Source organism: Panthera leo, chromosome B2 (genome assembly GCF_018350215.1).
Source record: "Panthera leo isolate Ple1 chromosome B2, P.leo_Ple1_pat1.1, whole genome shotgun sequence".
In the NCBI taxonomy this organism is placed as follows: domain Eukaryota; kingdom Metazoa; phylum Chordata; class Mammalia; order Carnivora; family Felidae; genus Panthera; species Panthera leo.
The window spans coordinates 67,554,699-67,572,989 of NC_056683.1; the positions used below are offsets into that span (position 1 = coordinate 67,554,699).

The following is an 18,291-nucleotide window of genomic DNA, read 5'->3' on the forward strand; positions in this document are numbered from 1 at the left end:
GGAACAGAAAAAAGACATTATCAAGAAAAACTGAGGAAAATGAATAAAGCATGGGCTTTAGTCAATAATAACGTATCATGGGGCGCCTGGGTGGCTCGGTCGGTTAAGCATCCGACTTCGGCTCAGGTCATGATCTCACGGTCTGTGAGTTCGAGCCCCGCGTCGGGCTCTGTGCTGACCGCTCAGAGCCTGGAGCCTGTTTCAGATTCTGTGTCTCCCTCTCTCTCTGCCCCTCCCCTGTTCATGCTCTGTCTCTCTCTGTCTCAAAAATAAATAAACGTTAAAAAAAAATTAAAAAAAAATAATAATAACGTAAAAAAAAATTATAATGTATCAATATTGGTTCATAAATTATAATAAATGTACCATACTAGTGTAAGATGTTAACTACAGAGAAAACTGGGTATGAGATATATTGGAACCCTCAGTATTATGTTTGCAATAGTTCTCTGAATCAAAAGGTGTTATAAAATAAAACATGAATTTTTAAAAAAGTGATTCTATGGCTAAAATTAACAGCACAGGCAACAACAGATGTTATTATACCATATGTTAACTAACTTGGATTTATATATTAAAAATATATAAGTAGATAGATAGATAGATAGATAGATAGATAGATAGATAAATTGTGGTTTGGGGGGAAAATAAAATAAAATAAAAAGTGATTCTAAATTAAGTCTATCAGAAAATTCAAACATCAAACCCTGCCAGGAACCAGCTGGATGTCACAATGTACAGAAAAATCCACATGGGGTGGAGGGGGCTTAAAATGGAGAGAGGAAAAAGGAAATTCAAAGGGAAGAGGGTGGTGTTGTTTTTAGTGATATGGAATTTTGTTTTTCCATAACCTCTTTTTCAAAATCAGGGGTTTGTTTTGTTTTGTTCTTTTTTGTACCATTTATAGTAATAAGAATAAGAGCACAAAGAATTGGAGAAAACAGATCAATTTCAAAATAAAAAAATAAATATTTTTAGGTAAAGTAAAGAAAAAAGATAAAGCAGCAGGTAACTACTCCCGTGGGTAGCACATTTGGGTCTTTCCATTATGAATGCTTTCCAGATTCTCTGTCAGTCTCTGAGCAAAAGAACTTGACCGACAGGTATGTTACAAACAAACAAAATGAACTCAAAGCCTAGGACTCAAAGTGCAGGAAAGAGAGCTCTAATATCCAGGGGGCTGTACTACAAAATTTGCCTAAACCCTCAAATATAGTAGCTTAGCACATGCACTTATTTAAAACTCATAGTATAAATAGTCCTTCCCTTAAACAGCTAAGCAGCAGGATTTTCATTACTCATTCCAGATAAAATAGAGACCTGTTTTCTGAAAGTTAATTTCCTTTATGAACCCAACCATACTTAAGAAACCAAGGAAAGCTTTTCAAAACACTAGTTTATAATAGAAAAATAAATATAGTGTGATGTTTCCTTTCAGATAGTGCATATTCAATTCTCCCAACAAATCTTGAAATCTACATTCATACTCCTTTTTTGAACTGAACTCTTATAACCAAATGGACCCTGGTGTGTGTGTGTGTGTGTGTGTGTGTGTGTGTGTGTGTGTGTGTGAACTTTCTTAAGCACCCTGAATTTGAACAATATAAACTGAAGAGGGGCGCCTGGGTGGCTCAGTCAGTTGGGCGGCCGACTTCGGCTCAGGTCATGATCTCGCGGTCCTTGAGTTCAGCCCCACGTTGGGCTCTGTGCTGACAGCTTGGAGCCTGGAGCCTGGAGCCTGGAGCCTGTTTCGGATTCTGTGTCTCCCTCTCTCTGACCCTCCCCTGTTCATGCTCTGTCTCTCTGTGTCTCAAAAATAAACTTTAAAAAAAATTAAAAAAAAAATAAACTGAAGAAATGGTTCTTAACACTGGCACCCTACTTTCTGATTTCACTCAGTGATTGGTTCTTGAAATTTTAGAGCATCTTTTGTGTTTCCTGGTGAAGAAAGAATAGATGTATCTTTGTAATGGAAGCCAGAGCACTTCGGTGCAGACCTACTAGCTTCATCACAGTTTGTGGGCAGAGAGGACTGACTTAATCTCCCAGCCAAAAAAAAAAAAAAAAAGAGAGAGAGAGAGATAATGAATAGAAAGTTTTGAAGGGGAACAAAATACGCTTCTTTGACATATTAATTATTTAAGAAATGTTAGACACAGGTGAAGCTCTGAAAACTGAGAAGTTACCCTTTTGTAAGAAACATTAAACTTATAAGGGAAATCTCCATTTGTAAGGGTGTCTCCCTCTCTGTACCAAGAAGAGAAGAATGACTAAATTCCTAGAAAATCTTCTCAGTAGAGAAAGTAAGGACTTAAATCTGCACACTTTACCCTTATTCACGGTGCTTTTCCTGGTAACCTCCCAGGAGGTAACCTCTCACCCCCAAATCTTCTTTTGTCTTTAGCTGATGACATATTAAGGTGATGGCTTGAGACGTTCTCTCCCATGTATAGAAAAGGTATACATGTTACTAAACTTCTGTTTGTTTTTTTTCCTATTAATTTGTCTTTTTGTTATAGGAGTATATCAGCCAAGAACCTAAAAGCGTAGAGGGAAAATTGCCCAACAATTGCAAATTTAAGTTTTTACCTGCTATACAACATAACTAAGACACATGGGCTTCCCAAACTAAATTGTGACTCCCTACAACTCTATACCACATGTGAATTCCTTTTATCTGAAATAATTTTCTCTATAAAATCTTAAGGCTCTTTGGGATGGTGCATCCGATATTGATTTGACAATGTCAATTTAGATGATGCATTAATAAAAAATTCCAGACAATAGCTCCCAAAGCACAGGAAGTAAGGTGGTGATGTTTTAAATATTATCATACATGGCCTTAATCATACACAGCATTTATATTTGACTGTAGCATGTGTTGGTGTCTTATTTCCCTGGACTTTTTATATCTTTTGTAGGATGTACAGCATTTGGGTATTCCCAAATTAGGACAAATGCCTAATTATCTATGTTATATGCATTTACTCAACCATATTTACAAATACACAGAAAGTGACCTTTACTTACTAAAACTATCTTAATATTTAGTATTTTCTAAAAAATTTCAGTCTGACACATTTTGAAATAAATTATATTGTAGTATTAATAGATTTTACAGAATTAATGGAATTATATTCATTAATTTTGATATAGAAATAATCAGTTACAGAACTTACTACTTTTACACAAAAACCACATATTTTAGAATTATCTAATTATTTTATATCACTAATCAGCTCAAAATCTTGAGTTACCTATTCTCTTCCGTATTATTTCACTTTGATTAAAAATAAAAATCTCACGTGCTAGATCACGATGTTAATTCTGTATTAGCAAATATTTTTCCTCTGTGATACTGAAATTTCACTTTAATTGCTTTTCCTTTGATATGTGCACATGGATTTTAGCCATTTCTTAGTGATCCAAATAGGGTCTACTGTTTTTATCTCCACAATAAAGTCAGTAGTCAGCACCTATCCTATCTCAAGAATGTAAAAGCACTCAGAGATAAAAAACTAGAAATGTTTTAGGAAGGAAGTAGACACCATATACGAAAGAGAAAAACATAATCTATCAATAGTATAACCAAGTCTGCCATCAGTAATGTTCACTTTGTTTATTTTACTTATTTTTAAATTTTTTTATACATTTATTTATTTTTGAGAGACATAGTGAGACAGAGCACAAGCAGGGGAGGGACAGAGAGAGAAGGATACACAGAATTCAAAGCAGGCTCCAGGCTCTGAGCTGTCAGCACAGAGCCCGATGCAGAGCTTGAACCCACGAACCGTGAGATCATGACCTCAGCTGAAGTCGGACACTTAACCGACTTAGCCACCCAGGCACCCCACTTATTTATTTTTAAAGTTTACTTATTTTTTTTAGTAATCTCTACACCTAATGTGGGGCTTGAACTCATGACCCCAAGATCAAGAGTTTCATGCTCTTCCAATTGAGCCAGCCAGGCACCCCAATAATGTCCACTTTAAACTACTTTATTTTGTAGGTAGAAAATGTCAAGACAATAATGACTTCCATGTATCACATTTAGTGACAGTCATGCTCTTCCTTATTCTAACAGCTCTCACATATGTTTAAGTGCTACACAGTGTGCTAAGCATTTTACATATGGCATTTCATTTAGATTAACATTCACATAAACCCTGGGGAGGTAGGTGTTATTATTCTGTTTTATAGATATGCCACTGAGGTTGAAAGAGATTAAATATCTTTTTTCTGGATCACTCAACTACTCTTAGTGAATAGAAGAGCTGGGATTTGAACCCAGGTCTTATTCTATATACCTACTCACTATATGGCTTTCCTCCAAGTTCTTAAACACATGCAAATTTGTAGGCGTCAGGGAATGCCCTGTAAATCAGATGATCCAGAAAAATTTTCAAATGCTTATTAAGGTAATGCTTTTCACTTCACATTATAGAGTTGGAGAAATCCATTCATCTTCCACAGACACTCATGCAAAACTCACACCAGCAATTGAAATTAGTTTGCTAAGCAAAAACACTTTTGCTAAAATCATAAACTGCTGCAGAACTTGTGAAATGATGAATCATTTTTAAACCTTCCCAAGAAGCAACCTGGCTAAATATTAAGGATACAGGTTATGAAAACAGGATGTGAAGTCTGAACAGGGATCATTTGTGTTAAAAGCCCCGGAGCCGAACAATAGTAAACATTTAATCATAATTGGCCAAATCCTGCCCATTGTGTTTACAGAAATATCAGGTAGGTAACAGAAAAGGCATCTGGCACGCTGTAGGCTCTCAATAGTTGGTTGAATGGCTGCCAGTTTGGGACATATAGACAACAAAATTTCTGAAAGAAGCCAAAAATACTTTTGCTTTACCCCAGTACACATCCTTTGAAGAAAGTTCTCCTTAAGTAAAAGGTATAAACTGAAACTTCACATCAGATTTGTAACCATCCCGCCCTTTTGTATGAATCAGTGTTATCTGGGGCACAAATTCCTCTTTTAATAAGTAAATTACCTTAACACAGTTCAAGAAATACACTTACTTTTCCTTTCATAGTAATTAGTCAGCAATACTTTGCATGGAATTTGCTGACTAGAGTGTAAAAAGAAATACCAAATATTTCATACCTTCCTCTTTTATCTACGGCCATCCCTCTTCTTCGTCCCCTGCCCCCCATTATATTGGGAAATCACCAGAGCATACTGTCAGATGAATAATATCCTAGGAATCAGAAAATGTTTATAAAGACTTTAAGCCATTTATGCTGAAGTAACAAGTATTTCTAGAGCATTTGAACAAGGAAAAAACAAAAAAAGTCTACAGCAATGAAATACCCATTCTAATGCCTACCTTCATTAGCTTCTGCAAGTCTTGACCCTGAATTTTCCTCTTCCCTTTTCTCACTCTTGCTCTTGCCTCCTTTCAGATTTGTCTTTTCATGTTACAATTCAACCTTGGCTGCAATACTCCCCATCCCTACCACCAAGAGAATTTTTTTTTCTGTATAAATTAGGTTTTGGCATATTTCCTATGCTTCTCATGTATCCAGCCTCTGTCTGTTTCTATTTTATCTATATACTTTTCCAAGAACTTACCTAGTGCATAGGGTGAGATGTCACAATAATTTTATTCATACAATTTCTATTTTTGAATTATTTTATAGAATTATAAGGAAAAATTATAGTACATAGTAAAAAGGAAAGCACCCAATTACAGAAAAGCCTACTTTTTACAGTGTGGCCTGGCAAAAGGCCTGCTGTAAGTGGGGCCTCCAGAACATTAGCATGGAACTGTCCTGGTTCTTTCTGTTGGACATAAATGACAATATCCCAAACGTCCAAAACTACAGGCAAAAGAAAACATCTGTTCTAGTTTTACGTGAATTTTAAAATGTAAAAGACCCATCAAATCAACTAGTTTATTCTCTACCAATGCCAGAGTACTCCCTCTGCATATCTTATTTACTTGGTTAAGTCTAATTATAACTAGCTCAACTCATGAAATGTTTAAACATTTCTCATGAGATGATCATTCATTCTAGTGACACAAGCTGTTCACAAGTGTTCCTAAGTTTACTCTTAAATTTCCTTTATGATTTTCTTTCATTTTCTTCATCCTATTTAGAAAGAAGCCATGTTAAATGATTTTTCACTGCCCATTATCTATACTCATAAAATCTTCAAAATAACCAAGGTTTTTTGTTTAAGTAAGGTATTTTCATTCTACTAAGACAGATATATCCAGACCAACTGAAAATTCTTCTACATAATGCCACAAAATGTTAGAATTCAAGAAAGGGGATTCTCTTGGAGTCATTGCAGTGATGTTATAGTCAAAAGTTCAAGGAAAATATTATAACTGTAGCAAAATATTATTCTACCCTAGCCTAAAACCATGGTGAAATATTTTATAGATTTCTGTTTAATATCCTTCAAGGAAGATAAAAGCAAACCTGAAAAAAGTTTCCAGAAAAAAAATAATAAAATAATAGATCAGGGAACTGCCATGAAATAAATATTTCATAATTGGATACTTGAGTCTAAATGAATGTACAATGTGAGGGTTTTAAAACTTTGAATGTAAAATAGGATGACCTGCCTTACCAACTGTCAGTTTACCTCTTTATACTTACTTCTATTATCCTAACAAGTTTGGGGTTTGCTGTTGTTGTTCTTTTCACTTCCTTCACAGAAATAAGGGTACTGTCAAGGCGCTTGGGTGACTCAGTCGGTTAAGCCTCCAACTTGGGTTCAGGCCATGACCTCATGGCTTGTGGGTTCGAGCCCCACATCAGGCTCTGTGCTGACAGCTAAGAGTCTGGAGGCTGCTTCGGCTCCCCCCTCTCTGTGTCTCCCCTCTCTCTCTGCCCCTCCCATGTTCATGTGTCTATCTCTCTCTCTCTCTGTCTCTCTCTCTCTCTGTCTCTGCCTCTCTCTCTCTCTCTCAGAAATAAACATTAAAAAAATAAAAGAAAAAAAGAAATAAGGGTACTGTCAATTGTATAAAATAGAAAAGCATTTAACTATCTAGAAATATACTATTTTATAAAGAAACGATGACATAATGACATCACATTTTTCTGGCATTTTCAACATTAATGACTCATTCTTGAACCTCAAATACATTTTAAGTATTTTTATATTTATAATACTTATTATTGTAATTCTCATGTCACTGTTCTACTAGACATAGTATATAATACATAGTCATTGATTACCAAGAAAGAATAAGGCCTAAAATGTAAGTGATTAAGACAACGCTTTGGTTTTCTGGTTAATTTTCCTTATATTCTTTCTACTTGAGCCCTACAGTTTTTTCAGACATTTTAACAGTACCTATGGCCTCTAAAAAGTGTTACTATTTAGTTTAATTAAAATTGCTAGGGGCGCCTGGGTGGCTCAGTCGGTTAAGCGGCCGACTTCGGCTCAGGTCATGATCTCACGGTCCGTGAGTTCGAGCCCCGCGTCGGGCTCTGTGCTGACAGCTCAGAGCCTGGAGCCTGTTTCAGATTCTGTGTCTCCCTCTCTCTGACCCTCCCCCGTTCATGCTTTGTCTCTCTCTGTCTCAAAAATAAATAAACGTTAAAAAAAAAAATTGCTAAACATTGGTTTTATCATGTGACAAAGAGAACATCTCTGGAAAATTACCAGACTCCTGCTTAGCTGGAACCAGAATTCCTTCCTGCATTTCATCACTCCTGGAACGGTCCAGCCCCAGAATAGTATAAGAATCAGTCATTTCCCTTCCACTAACAAAAGATCTATCTGTAGACAGAAAGACAAATACCTTAGACTATATCTCAGCAGTCTATAGTTGATGAATTGTTCTTAGATATTACGTCTATTCACAGAAATAATAACTGACATTTACTAAAGAGCTTATTATGGTCTCAGCATTGGGTTAACTACCTGACATATATAGCATCATTTCATGAAATTCTGATAACAATCCATAAAGCAGGTACTATAATTATTCCCCCTATAAAGATAAGGAAAATGAGGCTTAGAGAGATTTAGACATTTGCCCAAAATAACATGGCCAAGTACCTGGGAAAGCCTGAGCTAGAATGCAAGCCTGTTTGGATTCTCCTTATGCAGGGGGAAATCTGAACAGAAGCTTTTCCCATCATACCGGGACTACTGCAATACAAATGAATCCATAGCCACACTGTTATGGAACTGAAAGTTCAGTCTCAGGGTATTAACATCCACTAAATAGTCCCAAACAACAATAATTAATTCAGAATCCTAGTGTTCCAGCGGATATTTTTCTCTAAGTTCTACTGGTGTCATACCTTATTCTTAAGACGACATTCTCTTCCCCCACTGCTCCCCTTATGCTGCCTCTACTTCTCAGTGTTTGAGGTTTTCAACAAAGCTGAAGAGGAACTTTGCCCTTGCACCGTTGACTTCTAATTTTTGAATCGAAAAAGTAACTAAGACTCCAGGAGCATGACAATTGTTTTACGACTGGATATGAATCAAAAAGATTTGTTTAATTAGGCAAATTTTAAAAAATTCTAGTTTGCTCAGTAGTTGATTGCTTTAGTAAGCCAACTAACTGGACAAGTTTTCTCTTAGAAAAAAATGCCTTTCTGCAGCAACTATTCGTAAATAATTTTATTGCATTTGCAAGAAATGTGAGGCAAATCACAACTGCTGGTCAATGTCAACAAGATGGGTTAACTTCCACGAGGAGAAACACATGCAGTGGTCTGGACATCACTGCTTCGTGCTACCAAGGGAGAAGACGAAATACTGCATGGATCGCCCCATCTGTGTGCCTATGATGACTTCATGTGTTCTAATTGCCTGCCCATATGTCAATTGTATTCAGGTGTCCTTTAAATGCCTTTTCTTTTCAGTCTGTAGATCATTTCTTAACATAAAAGAGCAAATTAAAATCTGTTGTAATGTAGTGAGTCATGGGTTGTGTCTGTTTTGAACTCTTCCTGACTTCTGTCTTTTCTAATTACCCCTGAACATCCCTCATCTTGGGCTAGATCAGAGTATAGGGAGCCTAAATTGAAAACAGAGCACAGCTACTTTATACACCAAGCAAGAAAAAAGTAGAAGATATTTCTGTTGAATCACATTCTATGAATGTAACAGAAGCCACGTAATTGTCAGAGATATTTATCTGATGTTTACAGCTTCTTATCAGTCTGATACTGTGTGAGGAGGCTATGAATTTTACATCAATCATCCAATCTTCATAAAGCTTGGTTGCCATGTGAATACAAAGGCTGGTAAAAAGAGTAAATAGAACTTTGTGATTAGCTAATTATGATGCATCAGGAATCTAACCCATAGAAAATGTCATGCTACCATAATACACAAGTTTCAGACACTGTGTGGGCAGGAAGTATGTAAGAAAATGTCACTGGGGCGCCTGGGTGGCTCAGTCGGTTAAGCGTCTGACTTCGGCTCAGGTCACGATCTCGCGGTCTGAGAGTTCGAGCCCCGCGTCGGGCTCTGGGCTGATGGCTCAGAGCCTGGAGCCTGCTTCCGATTCTGTGTCTCCCTCTCTCTCTGCCCCTCCCCCGTTCATGCTCTGTCTCTCTCTGTCTCAAAAATAAATAAACGTTAAAATAAATAAATAAATAAAAAATAAAAAAAAAAAGAAAATGAGTCACCACCTTTTGGAATAATGGCCCCAAACCACTTCTTTTTCTCCACCTTCCAGCCGTGCTACCTCAGCATACCCCAACCCCACAGAGGACCTTAAGGGGTCCCACAACATCATACAGCAACATCCTTAGCATGTGTTTTCCTAACATGCTGAGTCCTCCTGGAGATGTCTGTCATTAGCCCTAAGGAATCAATAAAGCCATGTCCCCAGTGCTAACCCCACATTCACTTATTCCATAACCCTGGATAAGCTACTTCACTTCTCCAACTGGTAGCTTTCCTATCTGTAAAATGAGGATAATAATGTTTGTTCTACCCACTACGTATATGTGAAATCATAATGCTTATTCTACTCTGAATGTATGTGAGAATATTTACTAGTGGTAGTAATGCAGGAAGTATTCATCTGAGGCAGATTAACTACTGAGATCATCCAACACCTCTCAACACCCCCATATAGCTACCACCAGAGACAGACACTTTACTTTCAGCTGTGGTTGTCTAGCACAGGAGTCAGCCACTTTTACTGTAAAGAAGTAAATATTAAATATTTGGGATTTTGCAGGCCTTTTGGTTTCTGTTGCATTTACTCAATTCTGCTGTAGCCACAGACAATACATCAACAGATGGGCGTGGCCACCTTTGACCCCTAGCCTCTAGTTTGCCAACCCCGATTAGACTTGATGACAATTATAATTAGTAGGTGCATTTAAACTGGGAGAAATGGAGCTGGATTCTGCTACTCCCCACTCCCTCCCCCAGTTTACAGTCATTAGAAAAATGGCTGAAAATAAGAAAGAAGAAAAAAAATGAGGGAAAAGATAATACAGTAGACATGCCATCTGCCTGTCTATCTATCCTCTTCTTCTCCTCCAGATAATTTGAAGATCATAAATATAAAAAGTTCCTTCACAATGTTTGAGGAATCTAAGGTGGGAGAACATGATATACTACAATTTGAGAGTAGGATTCCCGCTGGCATCAGTCATGCCATGGGATATGCAGACAGATGATAGAGATTGAGCAGCATGTGTGCATACAAAGGGGGTAATAGAGACTGATACCCACTAAGTATAAGATATACAAGTGGCTGAGTGCCCAGCAAGGGTAGAAGGTATCTTGGAGAGATGCTACTAGAAGAGTTACCAAGGCAGAGGGCTTCAAAGCACACCACCCAAAGAGAGGATGCGACAAAAGGCATAGCTACATTTCAGGGAATCTGTAACACCTATGAGAATTATGGTAGGATTCTAAGACAGCAGGACAGACAGGAGGACACTTACCCAGAAAGAGCTGTGGCCACTACTTTTACCTGAAGCCAGGCTGGGAGATGACAAGAGAACATAGGTAAGATGGCTTTATAAAGCATGTGATCCATGCAATTGCACAGAGCCCTGCACTCAGTTTAATGCTCTGCTGTTGTTGTCTTGAAATCCTTCATCATTTTTGAACTAGAGGCCACACATCTCCATTATGCACTGGGCCCTCTAAATTACGTGGCCAGGGGCGCCTGGGTGGCTCAGTCGGTTAAGCGTCTGACTTCAGCTCAGGTCACGATCTCGCGGTTTGTGAGTTCGGGCCCCGCGTCGGGTTCTGGGCTGATGGCTCAGAGCCTGGAGCCTGCTTCCGATTCTGTGTCTCCCTCTCTCTCTGCCCCTCCCCCGTTCATGCTCTGTCTCTCTCTGTCTCAAAAATAAATAAACGTTAAAAAAAAAATTAAAAAAGAAATAAATTACGTGGCCAGTCCTGACTGCAGCAGGGCAGTCAATGTGAGCCAGATATTGGAGTTTCTCCCACCCTGTTACTGCCACCAACCTAGTCATGTTAGCAAACTTCTTACTGTGAAGTTAGTAAGTCTGCCTCCCACAGATGAAGCACAGTGTTTGTGTGATACCCCAAAATGTGGAGGAAGGGAGCTTGAGAGGAGGGAAAGGAAAGACTGAAATAGAATTCTGATTTTTTTCTAGGACTGAGCTATATATATCCACTTTAATTTAAAAGGAAAGAGAAAGAAAGAAAGAAAGAAAGAAAGAAAGAAAGAAAAAGAAAAGAAAAGAAAAGAAAAATATCACCAGATAAAATTGAATTTACCAGGAAATGTCCAGGGTAAGTTCTCCACCTGAGGCGGGTATTGGAGGTAAGGAGTATAAAGGGAAGTAACTAAAGAGTAAATTTGAATTCAGTCACAAAGAAATAAAGTATTAGAGGGACAGCTGGGTGGCTCAGTCGATTAAGCACCCGACTTTAGCTCAGGTCAAGGTCTCTCAGTCTGTGAATTCCAGCCCTGTGTCAGGCTCTGTGCTGACACCTCAGAGCCTAGAGCCTGCTTTGGATTCTGTGTCTCCCTCTCTCTCTGCCACTCCCCCGTGCTCACTGGCACTGTCTCTCTCTCTCTCTCAAAAAATGAATAAATATTTTTAAAAATTTTTAAACAAATAAAGTATTAGAATTATGTCCTTCGGCTTTCTGGGGTGTCTTAACTGGGAAATATAACACTGGATACAGTTTATGAACCATAAGTGCTACAGGACCTTCAGGCAATATATATAAATGAGTTTCCCTTTAAATCACCACTGCTCCTGCTTTAGCTTTGAGAAAGAAAAGCAAGTAAGATTCATATGTGGGGCCTGGAGGTTACCAGAGCTCAGGGACTTTCCAGCGATGAAATTATTGCACATCTCTGAAAGGAGGCTGATGAGAAGCGTTTGAAAAGAGGGAAAGACACAGAGGTGTTCTGCCCCAAAGCTATCCATTGCCTTTCTCCACCCTTCCTAACCTCTCTTTCAGGCCCTTTTCCTGCCTTCCCATCTGTGTTCCTCACCTGTGCCTTTCACTGAAATTATAAAAATAAGATCCCAGTGATCTCATTCTGCTGCACAAGGGGCCTTCCCAGCCCAGACTTGCCTGAAGTGTATCCCAAGCCCAAACATAACCTCTCACCCATCTACTGAACTCTCACTCTTCCAGAATTTCAAGATGGAGTTAAGAAATCAACCTCTCTAAATTTAAGTCACATAGTAGTGTCACTACACTAACTCTGTATTCCTCAGTCTTTATGAACCATAGTGAGTCTTCGAAATTAAAACAGAAGTAGCCATTTTTAAGAGGCTAAAAGTAGAGCAAAGACAATATTTCTTTAAATCATACCACTAGATAAGCCATGGCAGAGGGAGTCCAAGAAGAAATCTGGGGACATATTTTTCCTCCTCTCCCCCTCTGAACATGCTTAATTTTCAAATCCATTTTCCTCCATTACTAAGGACCAACGTCCTTTTTTGTGTCTTAATCCAGTACCCTTTTTTGGAGAGCCAAGCTGAACCCAGAGTTCACATAGCAGACATATCTTGGCTCCTAAAACCTGGGGTTGAGGCGAAGGAAGCCCAAAGACCAAGGTTATACAGGCTGCCAGGGCTCCAGGAGCATACCGCAGGGAAGAGAGGCTCCCTCTGAAAGGAAGCCTCTTTGGTTCTCAAACTTCAAAGTACATCAGAATCACCCCGGGGGCTCTTTAACACACAGATTGTTGGTTCCCACCCCCAGAGTTTCTGAATCTATGGGTCTGGGGTGGGTCCTGAGAATTTGCATTTCTAACAAATTCCCAGGCGGTGATAATGCTGTTGCTCCAAGACTACACATTAAGAACCAACATTCAAGGACAAGGTTGGACTAAGATAGGTCCAGAAAATTGCAGAGGCCTCAAAATATCTACCTATTTCAACTAGAAGATCTCTGCTCTTCCCATAATTAAACTAGAAATATTTGACTTGACTAGAAAAATATATATTGTTTGTAACCACTTACATTACTAATTACATGCCTAATTATCATTCATCCTCCAACAGGGTCTCTGTTTGAGGATTCAGATTTGTAGGTTAAAAAATGATGTCCTAGGGGTGCCTGGGTGGTTCAGTTGGTTAAGCATCCAACTCTTCTTTTTTTTTTTAATGTTTATTTATTGTTGAGAGGGAGAGAGACAGAGCATGAGCAGAGGAGGGGCAGAGAGAGAGGGAGACAAAGAATCCAAAACAGGCTCCAGGCTCTGAGCTATCAGCACAGAGCCTGATGTGGGGCTCGAACCCATGAACTGCAAGATCATGACCTGAGCCAAAGTAGGATGCTTTTTGACTGAGACACCCAGAAGCCCCAAGCAATCTGACTCTTGATTTTGGCTCAGGTCATGATCTCACAGTTTATGGGTTTGAGCCCCGCATCACGTTCTGTGCTGACAGAGTGGAGCCTGCTTGGGATTCTCTGTCTCCCTCACTCTCTGCCCCTCCCCCACTTGTGCAGGAGCATGCACACGTGGACTCTCTCTCTCTAAGTAAATAAATAAATAAATAAATAAATAAATAAATTTTTTAATGATATTCTATAGGCCAAAATCTCTTTGCAGATACGGGGTGGGGAGAGCAATTAATTAGATTTTTTTTTACTATATATATTTATTTATTGCAAATCTTCATTTTTTTAAAAGCTTTTATTTAAATTCCAGTTAGTGAACATACAGTGTAATATTAGTTTCAGGTGTACAATTTAATGATTCAACACTTACATACAACACCCAGTGCTCATCGCAAGTGCACTTAATAATTCATCACTTATTTAACCCATACCCCTACCCACCTCCCTCTGGTAACCATCAGTTTGTTCTCTATAGTTAAGAATCTATTTGCCTCTCTCTCTCTTTTTTCCTTCTGCTCATTTGTTTTGTTTCTTAAATTCCACATATGAGTGAAATCATTTGGTATTTGTCTTTCTCTGACTGACTTACTGTGCTTAGCATTATACTCTCTAGCTCCATACATGTCATCGACATGCACCCCAATGTTTACAGCAGATTTATCAACAATAGCCAAATTATGGAAACAGCTCAAATGTCCATTGACTGATGAATGGATAAAGAATATGTAGTATATAAATTCAATGTAATATCACTCAGCCATAAAAAAGAATCAGACTTTTTTTGCAGAAGATTTCACAAAATAATCTAGATATGCAGGTTTTATTGAAAAAATCAGAATATCTGGCACAAGGGACCCCATCTTTCCACATAGTTACATTTCATTGGAGTTGAATCATGGCTGACCCATGTGGCTAGAGGACTTAACTTGCTAGCTCACTACCAGTCCTTACTACTCTCTGTTACCTCTTGAACATTGAGACAAAAGAGTTAATTGCCATATATTTACCACTACAATTGCACTATGGCTTTCTTCTAGTAGAGAAACTCTTCTCTGTATCTAAGGATAAAAACAAAAGCAACATCAAGAGGAAAAAAAAGAGAGTATTTAGTAATGACTACTCCTATGGGTTTAATATATAAACACTTGGCCAGTTTCACTTGTTTATTATCTGCCTGTCTTTTGAAACCATTTGAGTTTGGGTCCAGTCTGGACTAGCCTAGATGGCAGGCAGAAATGAATGAGGGAGGTAGTAGAGACAAGAAGCAGACTCTGTGTGCAGGATGGTTAAAGAACCCTCCTGCAAAGAAATTATCTAAAAGGAAGAAGGTGTGGTCTATCACAAGCTTGATCCAAAGACAATTGTCCCTTTGCAATGGGAGAGGGAATATTATGCATAGCAGGGAATGTGCTCCTAGGGATGCCTCTACAGACATGCAGGCAAAAGATAAGGCTGACAGGGGCCTACAATGAAAGTATAAATGGAAAAGAGAGGCTCTGTAAGGAACTGAGGCCTTGCTTTGAGAAGTGGCCATGCAGGAAGCATGGAGAGGATTTGGAGAACTTGTGCATGGTCACTATTGGAACCAGCAAAAGTAGCACTGGCACCAATAGGTCTTCAAGCCAGCCCAGGGACAGGACAACATTTGGAGGGCCAATAGACACCCTCTGGGGATCACCTCTGAAATTATCCTGAGGTGAAGTGAAGGTTCTATACTAATTTAGGTAGGAACTGAGACAAGGAAATATCACACTGATCTCTTCCTGTTAAATCCTTGGATTTCTCAACTTGGGAACTGTGGGTTATATTTCATGCCACAAACTTTTTGTGAACCACTATACCAAGTAACAAGCACCCAGGAACTTTGCCAGATGTAAGGATACACACACAAAAAAACCTGTTCCTTCCCTCAAGAATGTCATAGTCCAAGATATTGGTCCCTACATTTTTTTGACAGTTCAATCTATTATCTAAGACTGTAATCACTTATCCCAAACATTCGTCTGTTTATTTATGAAGTGTGTTATGCTAATCTCTTAATGCATTAGGCGTATTATAATTATATCCAAAAATAGAAAAAAACTAAATGCTGATAAACATTATAAATAAATATAATGGAAGCTCATATCTTAATGACTTCTCATGTGAAAAAATGCTCTACAAAATAGACATTTAGATGGATTTTTAAAATAAAAGACATCTTGAGAAATGCTTTAGTAGCAGTCTTGGATCTAAAAAATAACTAGACCTGATCCTGAAAAAGGTCATTAAAAAAATTGGAAGCGTGCAAAGACAAATGGCTGTAGATTAGGACTGAGGGGCAAGCTTTGAGGACGCAGCATTTCTCAGATTGCAGTACTCCCCTGGGGTCTGGGGGAATGAGTGAGCTCTTTCCAGGCTAAAGAAAGAGTATAAACAAAAGTGCATAGCTGTTCAGTGGCCTGATGTGGACTTAGAATAAGTTCAAAATGGAGGACAAGTGCAGCAAAATACTAATTATGTGTGTAACAAAACACAACGGATTAACTCGGGCAAGTTGCTTGTTATAATAAGACTGTACTCTGTGTTTGCATGTTCAGCCTTCAGTTTGTCCCTCATATGGTAGTGTTGTTCTTCCACATCAGAAAAAAAAGTGAACCTTGGTGGTCGCTATGGTAACTAAATAGTGGGAGCAAGGGCAGAGGAAGGTCAAGGAACATTCTATAGTTACACATCAAGAAAGTACAAAACACAGGTTATTTTTAATTTTGGCTATGTTCCTATAATTTTAATGTCTGAAAATTAAGATGTACATAAATAGTAAAGTCTGTTTCTCATGCAGCCATGAGAAAAAATACTTTCTCAGTAATTCAATACTACCTCCCTATTTTGTTGATGTTTCATTTCCATCAGCTGTCATTCAAGCCAACGAAAATGCCCAAAGTGAGCATTTTCCAAATTTGTAACCAGGGAGGGCATCCTTTACTCTTCTTCCCCTTGTTTTCTGTGCTTCTCTGTTCTTAGTATACCAGCATGACTCACCATCCACAGAACACAAACTGAGAATTGCTTTTCTAGGAGTGGTGATGTGTTTGCTTTCTGTCATCTGTATTCTCTCATCTAATGACACTTGTGGCCAAAGACAAAGTTTTGCCAGGCAGCTGACGAACCAGAGCAGGGAGGTGGCATAACTTGTGAACAGAGAATTTTCCTCCAGCCCAGCCACAGCCAGCTGCTCTAGGCAGAGAAGCAGCCTGCGTTATTGGACACGTGGGCCAAAGGAGCTAACGAGCCTGATCACCCCTTTGTCCTCTCCATACCTCTGGTCTAGCAAAATGTACCCAGTGACCAGTGGGAGCATAAGAAGAAATATAAAACGGAGGAAAAAAAAAAGAAAACCTCAGAAGATAAGAGCACTACTCTCTAAAAACCTCTCACAACTATGTAAAAGATATTGACATATAGAAATTCTGTGAAAATACTTTCTCTTCCAAGGATTATAAATAGCTGGGTTTTGCTTGAGCCAAAGTCCTAGACAGCAACACAGACAGAGGGTTTCTCTTTCTCTATAGATTTCACTTAGATTATAAACCAATCACACCCTACATTTGGTAGGCTGCTTAGATTTTACTAAAAGAGTCTCACTGGGGGCGCCTGGGTAGCTCTGGCGGTTAATCATCCGATTCTTCGTGTGGGTCCAGGTCATGATCTTGCAGTTTATGAGTTCAAGACTTGCATCGGGCTCTGCGCCTGCAGCTCAGGGCCTGCTTGATATTCTCTCTCTCCTTCTCGCTCTCTGCCCCTCCCCCACTCGTGCTTTTTCTCTCTCTCTCTCTCTCAAAATAAGTAAATGAAATTTTAAAAAAAGAAGAAGAAAATAATAAATAAGAGTCCCACTGTTTTCGTCAGATCACCTTGTCACGTATATTTATAAATACAATACCCTCACATGCATGTGTCATTGAAAAGGAAATTTTATAATAAACCTTTCTTTGTTACTTTAAAGTTTATTATTCAAAACTAAATTTAAAGACAAAATTCATATGACTGTCATTAGTGAAGTTATTTTCAGGATCCACTGTATTATCTTCATTCAATATATGTTTATTAGGTGATTTCAAAGTGCAAAGCACTGGGTAAAGAAAATAATTGTAGGTGATTTGTGTCATTATGGGACTCATAGTAAAATTGTTCTGGTTGAATAGATAAGTCACCGTGGGAGCTGGAGGAATTAATAAGATCTTTTGCATGTGCTAACTGACTGGCTGAATGAGTTAATTTCCAGGTCAATTTTTTTTAATGTATTATAAAAAAAAATGAATCAATATTCCTATCTCAAAGCCAGTTCCACAAAAATGTTACTAAGCACCTTCCCTATACAAGATGGCATAGGTTTCATCCACAATGACTCAAAGAGAGTGAATATTTAATGTGATCTTTCAAAAAAATTTTAAAGTACTCTGTATTCTAGCAGTTTATTTTTCAAAGCACAAAATTGTATC

At 38.4% G+C, this 18,291-nt stretch overlaps 1 protein-coding gene across 11 annotated transcripts in view; it reads right to left on the reverse strand.

Annotated features, from left to right (window-relative positions):
• Window positions 1-18,291, reverse strand: part of FILIP1 (filamin A interacting protein 1) — a 301,024-nt gene that overhangs the window by 105,075 nt on the left and 177,658 nt on the right. The window lies entirely within an intron of this gene.